The 12,891-nt window shown below is 41.5% G+C and overlaps 1 protein-coding gene across 1 annotated transcript in view; it reads right to left on the reverse strand.

Moving 5' to 3' along the window:
* ush2a (Usher syndrome 2A (autosomal recessive, mild)) overlaps positions 1–12,891 on the reverse strand; it is a 1,196,697-nt gene that overhangs the window by 702,193 nt on the left and 481,613 nt on the right. The window lies entirely within an intron of this gene.

Consider the following 12,891-nt stretch of genomic DNA (forward strand, 5'->3'; position numbering starts at 1 on the left):
GGGAACAACATATTTATACTGTATAAGAGGAGAGTGCTGATTAGTTGGCAAGTGGACCCTGATTGCTGTGGAGAATGCATCAGTTGGTGGTGGCTGATAGTTATCTGCCAAGCATTGTTTGAAATTTAAACCAGGCAGCTTGACTCTGATTGGTCAAGACATTGTCTTGGTGGATGAGCTAGCGAATAGCTGTTACTTATTTTATTTATCTGAAAGATAAATTTGTTTGCAAAAAAGGTGGCCCTGTGTATTAATATATGTAGCTTTCACTGCAGACAAATGCACTACACAGTGAATCTGACTGACAGTCTTAAATTGGTTGACAGCATAATTCTTAGAACACTGAGGATTACTTAACAAACGTTGTCCAATCGTGGAGTCACATCTAGTGTTGGACACTGTGTTTTGAGTTTTGCAAGTACGAGTTGGTTGGGTACAGTTTGTACCTTGCCCATTACAAACAGTGAAAGGGACATCCTGTTTGATACGATATGCCAGTCTTTGGGACGTACGGCCTACGTACCTAGCATCACACTGGTATTGAAATTCATATACCACATTATTCATTTTTATGATAGACAGAACGTCTTTTTGACTTGATGGCAGCACCTTTCTAGTGGCGAATACCACTTGTGTTGCTACTGCATAGCAGCAGCATGAAACTGCTTGCTTCACTGTTGCTCAAATATTTGAGATACCTTGCCCTTCCAGGGTAATCTGAGGTAGACTGGACACTTTTCAGGGGTGAAAGTGATGGCTTTCATGAGTTTGCGTGATATATAGCGCAAAGTGATCTTATCAGGGTAGCCATTATCCCGCAGGATGTCTTTGATGTGCCTATTTCAGCATTAAGCTTACATGTTGAGCAAATGGCTCAGGCCCTATTTATGAGGTTTCCAATAAGGCTAATCTTATAGCGCATGGGACCGTAAGAAGGTAGGCTTGCGGTAGGCCATGGTCAAGAACCACAGAATGGAGGAACAGTTGGAAAAGAGAAACAGCAGTAGCCTTGGCAGCCAGCAGCAACAGCAGCTGGGTCTTTCAAAGACATCACATGAGCAGCTGTTTACAGAGGTGCATACCCAGCACATAGGGAGTACAGGCCAAGAGTCATGGATCTATCAAAGGGCCAGGACATCAGGAGGTTGCAATTCTCCAAATAATTTGTTGCAAACATGACAATAGGACCTGCTGTCTGCTGGACTGATGATATGCAGTTGGTTATCAAAGTCGTCACAGTCCTTAACTTCTCTGCCACTGGTCCTTTCCAGTCTGCTGCAGGAGATATCCACATCTTTCAAGCTGCAGTACATGTTTGCAGTAAGCGGGTCACCAAGACCCTGTTTGCCAGAGCTAACCAATACATCACTTTCCCCATTCTGCTCTAGAGTCAATAAAAGAGACCTTGGGGATTGCAGAATTGTCAGGCTTTCCTCACAAATAAAGTATCTTAGATTGCATAAGTTGCCACCAGGACACCAGAATACCAGAATACCAAGCAGCACCAGTTATAAATGTTCAGATAGCATCCAATCATAGAAATAGGATTATCCAAGTTTATGCAAATTTATCTACCCAGGAATGTCATAATGCATTTGCACTTTGACAGTCTACCATTCCCCAGCTTTTGACCTTTCCAGAAATGAAGCAGGATAGCTCCCGGGGGAAAAGGGGCACCCTTTAATTATAAGGCTCCTAACACTCCCTGTAATTCTATAATGCCTGGGAAACACCGGTGTTATCAAAGCGAGTACACAATTGCATTACAGAAACCAAATTCTGGGGCCTCAACAGGTTTGGGGGCTCCCTACAATTTGCCCCAGAATTTCCTTCATAATAGTGATGTACCATACGCTGCACACTTTCTTAAGCCTGCATTAAAGAACATTAAAACCAAGCTTCTAGATCATCACACTACCCACCAAAGGACCGAATATGATAAAGTTGATCAATCTAATTTCTGATACAATAATTACGTTCCATTTTTCACCCAAATGTGCATCTGTGATGGCTTTCTTCCAAGAAAGTTTCTTAACTCTACTATTCTTATGAGGTGCATCCCTAGGGGCTTCAGCAATGCGGTTGAAGGATGCAGTTGATCACGTGGGAACCCTTGAAGTTCTTGTGGCTCATGAATTTTAGGTGCTCAAGACTGTGAAAGCCTGGCTGTAAATTAGTGCACCTCAGATGTGCCTGGATCTGCGGCATGATGATGAGCACTTGTTGACAGGGTGGAAAAGGAGCAGACATTCTGACATCTTGAGGGGGGCAATATTTTCTGCTCCCAAAGGCTCTCTCATAGGCTGGTCACTTCCACGGGATTGTGGAGCTACAGACATCTGTCACTGAATTGTCTCTGAAAACTGATTCTAGGCAATATTCCTGTAGGTTCTGAGCAATAGTGCTTGTCCTTACCATCTACATTAGGGTCTTCATGGAAGTACAGCCCTCTGACACATTAGTTATAGAACTGTATGCACAGTATTGGAATGCAACCTCATTTTAGAAGTTACATTTTTACTTTAAATAGGGCTTCAGTGGTCCACCAGAAATTGTAGACATGAAGTGGGTGCAATTCCTGTTTCCTGATCTAATCAGGTGTCAGTCTGTCAATCATATTGAACCGAGGCCTGGACACTAAAATCACCTGGGCCTCATGCTGTCACATCATGGGAGATATCTGCATGCACCATCTTACATCCACCCAATTTCTGACAGTGCCAGCACTGATTAGTGACGGTTAAAAGGCAAAGAATTTGAAATTTAGGCCCGATTTTCATTTGCGAGTCAGGTGCACAAAACTAAGAGAATTCCTGGCTCTGCAGACCCAACTTTAAAAAATGGCTGCCCAGATGTCAGATTTTTGACCGGTGTGTGGGGGATTGGAGTGGGGGGGCGGTGTGTGGGGGCTAGCTTAGAAGTTTGGTGGGTGATCCTGGAGGAACTGAGGAGGTTGCCAAGTGGGCAGGGTGGAAGGCCTGCTCGGGTTTATGGCACTGTGTCCAAAATATTTTTAAAAGTATAAAACATGAAACCTCTCTCCAGCCATCACCTTCCCACAAACTCCCAATGCCCTATCTATCCCAACCCATGCCACCTGATGCTCCCACCCTCTATTGCCTCTCATACCTTCCATGCCAACCTATGCCCCTAGACCCACCCCATGGCCCTTCATAGCCTCCATGCCAACTTAGTGCCAACTCATGCCAGCTGATGCCCCCCACTTTTCCCTTACATCTACCATGCCAACTCACCCGGTATCCACCACTGGCAGACCTCAGGGCCCATGCAAAGATGAGATAAAATAAAGTTATATAAATAAAGTTCTAAGTACCTATTGTAGACCACTATATTGAAAAAAAATTTTCATTCATAAAAAAAATTACTCCATTTACATTACTTCAACTACATAAACCCTTATAACAACAAACATTACATTCAAGTGTGCAATCCCTTATAACAATAAGCATTGGAATTCATAGTCCCACTTCAAAGTGTCCATATGTAGTTGTCAATCAAACTGTGAAATAGCAGGCACCCCACTGTGACAATGGATGGTTATGAAATCAGTCATTTAGCACTAATCTGGTAATGGAAACCCTCAGGTTTATGTCAAAAGGCAGAGTGAAATAGCAAGCAATAATTTTTTTAAACACTCAAGACATTTTTTTTTTCCAAAGATTTAAAGGGCAGGAGTTTTAAAAGCCTTGGCAGCTTGACCATTCCCTTTGACAGCTCCCTTTAACAGGTGCTTTTGACAGATCCTCTTGACATTTTTGACAGGCCTGTTAACAGTTCCAATGAGCTTCACAGTTAATTAGTTTCACTTTTTAATGCATATTCATGCCTACTTTCAACAATTCCAAAGGGCACTTTACCTTCACCAAAGGACACCTGACATTCCCCAAGGGTGTTTCAGGACCAGATACAAAGGGCTACCATGTCTCTCCAAAGAGGTGCCCTGGCTATTCAAACAAATCCACAAAATTCGGACCTACTCTTATCAGGTCTAATCTGCACACTTCGGGATTCACACCCCAAGGCTACCAAAATGCCACGAGTGGAAGCAGCTGATGATTTAAATGGCCAGCTGCCTCCATAAAATGTGCATACGCAAAACAGCCCTCAAAAATGGGAATTTGCATGTTCATGATTTATGATTTTCAGCCACTTCTGCTATTTTCACCAAGACGGAGAGGTTATCCATCGTGGTGGAAATCTGAGCCTTAACCTAACTCTTTGACAAGTTATGTAATTCTTGATTCTTACTTTTTCAACATTTCCAGCTCTAGGTTCTGCTAATAGTATTTCCAGACTTACAAATACAATCATTAGAACTGAGACTAGTATGCTCCAAATGAAGTATCTAATATGGGTGAAATTTGTCTTGCTGAACCCATTCTGTTGTAGCCCTCTTATGTTGACAAATAAAAGTTATTTCAAAGATTAATCAACTTGAATCAATCATTAGACTTCCTATTCTAGATGCTGAAAAACTGATCTTTGTTGTCAGCTAGCAACTAATTAGGAGCCATTTAAAAAATATATAGATTCTACATCCAAAATAAACAAGTTGAGACTTGCAAGGTACAGTAGAACAAGAAATCTTGCCATTTTTTGAAGGAGGAATGGTATGAACAAGGATATATAAGATATGATTTAAAAATTAAGTTAAAATAACGATTTAAGAGAGAGCAAATGATGAAGATTTTGGGGAAAAAAAGAAAAAAGGTCTCATAATGGGCATAGCAATGGTGAATTTAGCAGTGTCATGCCAGTGCCTGAAATGTGCATACGTTCAGACAACTGCTAGATTCGGGTTGTTTTTTAAAGGCCCTGGCAGGTACCTGAAATGAATGCCTTGTGCCATTTTGGGATCTGTTTGCAAAATCCATGAAGAGCACTCAGAGCTTGTGCTATGGTCTTCCTGGATCTACGGCGGCCTAACCATCTGTCTGCAAAGGGACATTTGGTCGCATCTGAACAGGAGCGCTCCTTCTGCTTCTCTATTAACGCTGTTGATCTGCTGTGGCCTGTGCTCATCCCCTCCTGTTTGCTTCCCCTGCCCTGGACCCCCTCCATTTTTCTGGAATTTCTGCTGGCTATTGCAGTTAATGAAATAGTGCATTAATTAAATAAAAAACTGGAGTACAGCAACATGGTGAGCTCGTTCTGGAGGCATGACAAGCACTAGCAGCTTCTTATAACTATTAAAATTAGGCCCAAGGCCAATTCTTTGCTGAGAATCAGACATCCCTGTTCAGGCACGCAGTTGAAGTGTTCCATCAATTATGCGCCGGAAACAAATTCTTATATCTATATCTTTGGGGGTTCTTTACTTTTCCAATTCTAGTTTATTTTTGGCTACTAAGTCACAGACTACAGTGATGATGGCCCAAATGCTCCCAACCCCTCCCCCTAACCTATTAGTCTATGATTATATGATAGAATTACAGATGAGCCCTAGCTCACTATGGGGGCAGACTGAACCTTTTCACAGTCATTTTAGGTTGGAATATAGGGCAGGATTTTCCCTGTGCGGGCGGGGGAAAATTCCTAAACCTGAGAGTGCACTCTTTCGCACATGCGCACGAAAGTGCGCACTTATCTCCCTGAGGCTAAGTGCTGCTTTAGGGAGATCGGCTGTTCTGTCACAAATATTAAAAATAAGAGAAAAAAAATTCCTGACATCCCCTCATGTGACATTCCCCTTCTGACTTTCATATCACATTGGTTTCCAGCACTTCTTCAATTTCTCAAGCTATATCTCGAACAGAGTTGCCACTTGCTAGATATCCAGGCAAATTTGTAACATGTCCAGGGAACAAAGAGGGAACCCTATTCAATTTATTTTGGCTACTGGTTCTTTCATGTGATCTCTTTGTCTTTGGAAGGTGGCAGAGTAACAATTAAACAGAAACAAAAAGTGCTAGAAAACGTCAGCAGATTTAGCAGCATCTGTGGAGAGAGAAACAGAGTTAATGTTTCAAGTCCAATATTTTTGGAATTCCGGGGTTCTGAAGAACAGTCACATTGGACTTGAAAGTTAACTCGGTTTCTTTCTCCATGAATACCGCCAGACCTGCTGAGTTTTTCCAGCACTTACTGTTTTTAATTCAGATCTCCAGCATCCACAATATTTTGCTTTTATAACACTTAAATAGGCCTTCACTAAAGCTTTAACCACTAAACAAATTTATTAAACAGAAAAAGAACAAGAAAATATTAACAGTGTGACAACATACAATATTACATTAATTATTAAGCTTTAGCACTTTGAATAATAGAAAATGATAAATAGTTTACTTCTGCTGTCAGGTAGCATGTGCTATATCAAGTCATGGATGAACCATAACTTTCTCCAACTAAACATCCTAAAAATAGCAGCCATCAATTTCAGCAAATATCATCATGAGCTGAATCAGACTCTGCAAATTATCAACGTTCTCTTCAACTCAGAGCTAAGATTTAAGTCCTGCAGCCTTTTAATCACCAAGACTTCTTATTCCATCTCCCCAACACTTCTTAGTCATTCTCTCCACCACTGAATTCATTCTCCATATTCTTGTCATCATTAACTTTGATTTTTGCAATGATTCCATAAATTCTAGCAGGTTTCCAATAATCCACCAGCCAACCTGTCTAAAATTCTGCTGTCCATATCCTGCCCTGCATTGTAAAGCACATGTCAATCCTCACTAACCTGCACTGGCAACCCGTCCCCAGATGCATTAAATTTAAAATACTTGATTTTATTTTCAGGTCTTTCTAAGGTTTTGACCCAACCTGTTCCTAACATTCTCTTCCAGCCTTGTATCTTCATCTGCACTTTTGATTCTGGCTTCTAGTGCATCCCTCACTCTTTGAATCATATAAGGTTAGCTAAATAAGTACATGGAGGACATAAAAAAAAGGATATGTTGATAGGCGAGATTAAACGGAGGGGAGGAGGCTGGTGTGGAACATAATCACTGGTATAGATCACTAGGGCAGAATTGTCTGTTTCTGTGCTGTAAATTCAGTTCAATTCCGTGTAATTTCTATGCAATTAATAATAAATAATTATTAATAATTTGTCTCTGTCTTCACAAAGGAGAGGGTGGAATCAGACATTCTAGTTAACTAGGAGGAGTGTGAAATATTCAATACAATGAGCATAACAAGAAAGGAAGTACTGGAGGAAGTGTCATCCTGAAGGTAGATAAATCACCAGGGCCAGATGGATTGTATCTCAGGCTATTAAAGGAAGCCAGAGAGGAAATAGCCGATGCCCTGACGATCTTTTTTCATTCCTCACTAGATATAGGTGAGATACCAGATGATTGGAAATCTATGAATACTATTTAAAAAGGATGAAAGGGATAGGCCAAATAACTATAGGCCAGTCAGTCTGACTTCAGTGGTGGGCAAATTGTTAGAATTAATTCTAAGAGCCAGGATAAACTATCATTTAGAAAGGCATGGATTGATCAGGGATAGTCAACATGGTTTTGTAAAGGGAAAGTCATGTCCTATTAACTTAATTACATTTTTTGAGGAGGCAGCAAGGACGATTGAGAGTAGTAGCTGTCTGGAATTCACTGCCCAGATTGGTGGTTGAGGCAGAAACCCCTAACTCATTTAAAAGGTATCTGCATCTACACCTGAAGCGTTGTAACCTGCAAGGCTACAGGCTGGGTGCTGGAAAGTGGGATTAGAATGGGCGGCTAATGTTTTTTTCAGCCGCGCAGCTACAATGGGCTCACTGGCCTCTTTCTGTGCCGTAACTTTTCCATGGCTTTAATTCTCTTCATCCCACATCCAGGCTGGCCATCCAGCAAACTGTGTCAGATTTTCCAGGGACTGCTGGTCCCTCATTCATGGCCACTTACCTGCTCTTGTTCCAGGCCCACTCCCCCCATTGCCAGCACCTTTCTCCTCCCGAACTTCATCCCACCCACACTCACCTGATCCATCAGCAATCCTCATGGTAGGCCCCACTGTAGTATCAGCAATGACCACCTCTGATTGGCCAGCAGCTCTTGGGGGCGTAATTTTCACCCTACTTGGGGCTTAATCCAACTGGAGGTCCGATGCTGCCCAAATAATTGCCTGATTACTTTGGAATAACATTGGGCTTCCTGGAGAAAAGTGATGCAGGTTCCCACCTGTTCTCCAACTGCTGTGCAAGACCCCCCATCACCCACATTAAATCCGAGCCTCTGAATAAGAGCATAAAAATGTATGCACAGGAAGTAAGACAATTATGTGTATATTTGTGGAACCATATTCAAAAGGTTTATTAAATTTATTAACTCCGTTGGCAAAACTGATAGCAATTCTACTCAGTCAGAAAGGGAAAGGCAAGTTAAATTGATGAACTTCACATCTGTATCATTCTCGCTCTGGCTGCCTGACAAATATTTGAAATCAAAACCAGATTATTAGCTCAGGTTGTAGTCAACTCTCCATATTGAGTTGCGAAATGTACATTTAATAAGGCTAAATTGGAAAAATTTGTCTTGTTCTCTTGTGTAATGTGCATGCCTTCAATGCTTTATGTTCTGATTCACTCAAGTCAAAATGTGGAAAACAATAATCTACCAGGAAGACTCTATGTCATGTCATCTCTAGAATGTCAACCATATTCTTTTTATTGTCCTGCTCATGTGGCTTATCACCAGCTGAAAAATACATATGCACCAATTCACGAAATGAGTGATTTTTCACAATTGTTAGGATTAAATCTGGTAACGTGTGTTGACAGGGGATATAAATTAAGAGTGCAAATTTTCCTTGGTGATACATAGGCCAGAATATTGTGCTCGTCGAGTGGGCATGCTCCCGACCCGAGCGAGTGTAGAATGACGTGCGATGATGTCAGGTGAGCGTCCTGACGGCATCATGCAGTTGCACGATATTTTGGTTAGCAAGTGCATGTGGGAGTCAGCAGCATGCCCACCGACAATTAAGCTGCCTATTAAGGCCTTAATAAACTAATTGAATGAAATTTTTCACTGCCCGTTCAACTGTTTGGTTGGTGGGCAAGCAAAAAGGCCAAGCAGCCTTTGCATTTTTGGGGAAACCTCATCCACAGAAATGATGAGGTTTCGACCAGTGGTTTAAAAAAAATTATAAACTAATCACACTCATCTCTAACATGTCCCTGCTCATGTGACAGAATCACATGAGGGGACATGTTTTTAACATTTCTAGTTTCTTTATTTTTTTATTTTAAAAATCTTCAGCTCCCTGAGGCAGCTCTGTGCCTCAGGGAGCTTTTACTGCGTGCATCTGTGCGCATGCGTGAACTTCCACGTTCGTGCTCCTCCTGCCCCCGCCCCAGCCCGATTGCGGGCGGTGGTCCGTTTCACGGCTGCTCCTGCTCACCCCTGCTGAGCCTGCCCAATCACCGGAAAATCCTGGCCACAAGGAACGCAATAAAGTGAAAACTTACTGGAAATCTCAAATAAAGTAAGAAATTGCTGGTTATATAGAGAAATAAAAAGCAGGTAAGTAAGGATTTGAAAGGAGAAAATATAGGTTAGCACTTTGGACCAAGACAAATGCTCAGGCTTATTTCAGTGTAATTCTTGTCTGATTGCCCTCTATGAAGTACATTGGGATGTTTTCCTATGTTAAGAACATTATGGCTGGAATTTTCTGACCCCGTTGACGTCAGACATCTTCAGGCAGAAGTTCTGTTGAAGAGTCATACGAATTCGAAACATTAACTGTATTCCTCTCTGCAGATGCTGCCAGACCTGCTGAGTTTTTCCGGTTATTTTTGTTTTTGTTTTCTATATAAATGGAAGTTGTTATTGTTATTGATTAGAATTATGCTTTTCTTAGATGCCTTTGCTGAAATGCTTTGTAGGATTTAACACCAATTTTGGAAGAAAAAAAATATCAGATCTAACAGATCAATTAGGAAACCTTTAGGATCATTTATTACATCCCACAGTATTTAACTGGATGTTGATTGACAGTTTTGGGCTGATATAAGCCTAAGGGTAACCCAGTAGCTTATGCAAATTTAGGGGTATGGAGAATAAAAGGCAAAAAAAAGTACTGGAAGCGATGCAAAACTCAGATACTACCTTCAAAAGAAAATTAAGTTGAAGCCATAGGCCATTTTTCCCATGAGGCAAATGCATAAAACATTAACTATGATTAATACTGACAGTTGAATGACCCTCCTCTGGACATGATAACCATCAATAAAATAATTCTTCACGATAAAAAGGTCCAAATTACAGAAAGTAATGGGCTCAAAAGGCCAATATACTAAGATTTCACTTTGTGAGTGGGGACTTTAAAGAAGGGTTCAAATACTACAAGCCTATTTAAAAGTTTGAAGCTGGGAACATTGCTGAGCCGCAAATTGGCAATGGATTGGGTTTGATTCTAATGTAAAGAGGGCTCTCAGGTTTCTCAGAAGGTACCTCTGAAAACTGGAGATACTGGACAATTTAATATTGATAATAGTAAAATATGAAATTCTGAAATAAGGCATGGATAATTTGCACTGTCATGAACAGAACCAAACTGATGCAGTCTTCTTATCTAGATTAGCCATGCTTTCAGGAAGTTTCATTTATTACAATAAACATGGCGTTTCACACATTCTGCCAGACAGAAACAGAGCAGTAGAATCCCAAGTATCGCAAGAGATTACCGACCTGTTTCCTCTCTCCGTCTAGCTGACATCATCCTGAAAGAGGCTTATAGCCGGACGACCAGAGCACTCAACTGTTTCATAAAGTAGGGTCCTCCAACATTCAAATCTAAATCTGATGGTGTACAAAGTACCTTGAATTCCATTTTGGGAGAAAGATGGGCAGAACATGCATCATGCACAATCCACCTGATTTTACCAGGTAATGTAGCTGAAGGTGACCATAACACACTAAGGACAGAATTTTCCATGCCTACTGGCATTGGTCATGATCGGTGGCGGGAGCGGACAATATGGCGCAATCGGTTTTACGATGGCAGGAAACCAGTTTGTGATTGTCCGCTCAATCCGCCGATGGTGGGCCGTGCTTCCCTCCATTGGATATCGGGAATCGCATTGTAATACATCAGGATATCATTAACAGGCTAGCCCGCCGGAATCATTACCCGCACCACCCCCCCCCCCATCCCCACTGGGTCGTCCGTCCACATCAGCAGGAAAGTACGTCGATGTGTTTCACAACAGCACCAAAAAGCCGTGCACTTGGCAGCCAACACTTTGAGGGGAACTCAGAGGTGAGTACACAGTAACTTTGTGCAGCGCTTCCCAGGATCACCTGTTGGACTTCAAGTTTCAGGGGTATTGAGGGTTCGGGGTTAAGGACAGCCCTGCCACTGAGGCGACTGGTGCCAGGGGGGAAAAGGCAGCCCTGCTATTGAATAGCGCATAAGGTTGTTATAGAGTTGATCTTCAGACAAATTTTCTTAGTGGAAACATTTAACTTTATTTCCAAGACAGCAGCAGCAACTACACATGTGCATCAAACTCCATAACTGAAGAACTCCCTCTGTAAAGGTTCCCTGTGCTGCTAACACATTGGTTTACACAAATCATGTGATCTTCCAACACAGGAATATTCTTAAAGCTACAGTGCAATATTTCCCAAAACTATAATTACCACATTCCTCCTCCTTTAACTTTTCTGTACATTTTGTATTCACAAGGATAATTATCTCATGACATTACAATACTTACACAGCTCTTTCAGGTGATTTCCTGATCTGTGTGGAATGTCGCAGCTGCATAACCTCAGATTCTTCTGTAGGAAACACATTCTCTGGAACCACATTAACATCAAGTACCACATTAGGCACTTCAGTGTCTTCCACTCTGACAGAGACATCAGGTATGTCTGCCCTTGGTTGAGCAATTTCAACAGGAACCACTTGTTCAGTAATGGTTACAGGTGGAACATCATTTTGTTGGGGTATCACTATTTTTCTTAAATGATCCACATGCTTACGGGTGATCCAGCCCTCCACCCCCACGTGATACAACAATAGTCCAGTCACAGAACTCACTTTACCAGGTAAATACTGCCATCCTCCACTGAAATTCTTTACATAAACAGTTTCTCCAACAGTAAATTGCCACTCACGACTATGCAAATCAAATGAGTTGCTTTTTGGTTCCCTTGACTTTTCTCCATCTTCCCCTCCAAATTGGGAAGTGTTAGGCTTAGTCTTGTCTGAAGATGGCACCTCATCAGTAATTCTGCATCCTCTTTCTATGTGTCTTTTTCTTTTTACCAAATAATTTAGTCTTGGCCTTCTTTTTGACTTCACCGTCAGCCAGACTTCTCTCAGATGCAATCTCAACTTGTCTTAGTTCAGTTGTTGAGCTACCAATGACTCCATTATCTACTCACATCTTGGCAAGTTCTTTGACTTTTGCTTTCAAAGCTTCTTTAGCTTCATTTAACTGATTCTTCAGTCCTTCTGTCTCCTTCTTATATCAGTTGGTTTCCTCCTAGAAACTTGTTGAGTCTTCTCTGCCAACTGGTTCTTCAGTTTGTTCAGTGAGCTGTTAAATTCTTCCTGTTTCTCGTCGTAATTTTTTAGAGGCACAAATTTTGACCTGAGGGATTCTTGTAGTGTGTGAAGGTCTTTCAACAGGTTTTCCTTTTCTTCGTGAAGCTCACTCACTTCATCCTGAACTCTGTCATTCAGCAGAATTTCTTCTGCTGTTCTTCCATATTGTTGTTTAAGACAGTCTTCATTTCTTCAGGTCATTGAATCCTTACACACTCCTTTATCATCCATTTGTAGTCCTTGGACTCTCCAGGCTCCTTCTTAAGTGCCTTACCTTGTTCCTTTTTCAAGATAGGAGCTTTTCCTGCTTTCTTTTGAATCTCAATGGCCAATTGAGGTAAATTTCTCTCTGCCAATTTTGAT

The sequence above is a fragment of the Carcharodon carcharias genome, chromosome 2 (assembly GCF_017639515.1).
Source record: "Carcharodon carcharias isolate sCarCar2 chromosome 2, sCarCar2.pri, whole genome shotgun sequence".
NCBI lineage: Eukaryota > Metazoa > Chordata > Chondrichthyes > Lamniformes > Lamnidae > Carcharodon > Carcharodon carcharias.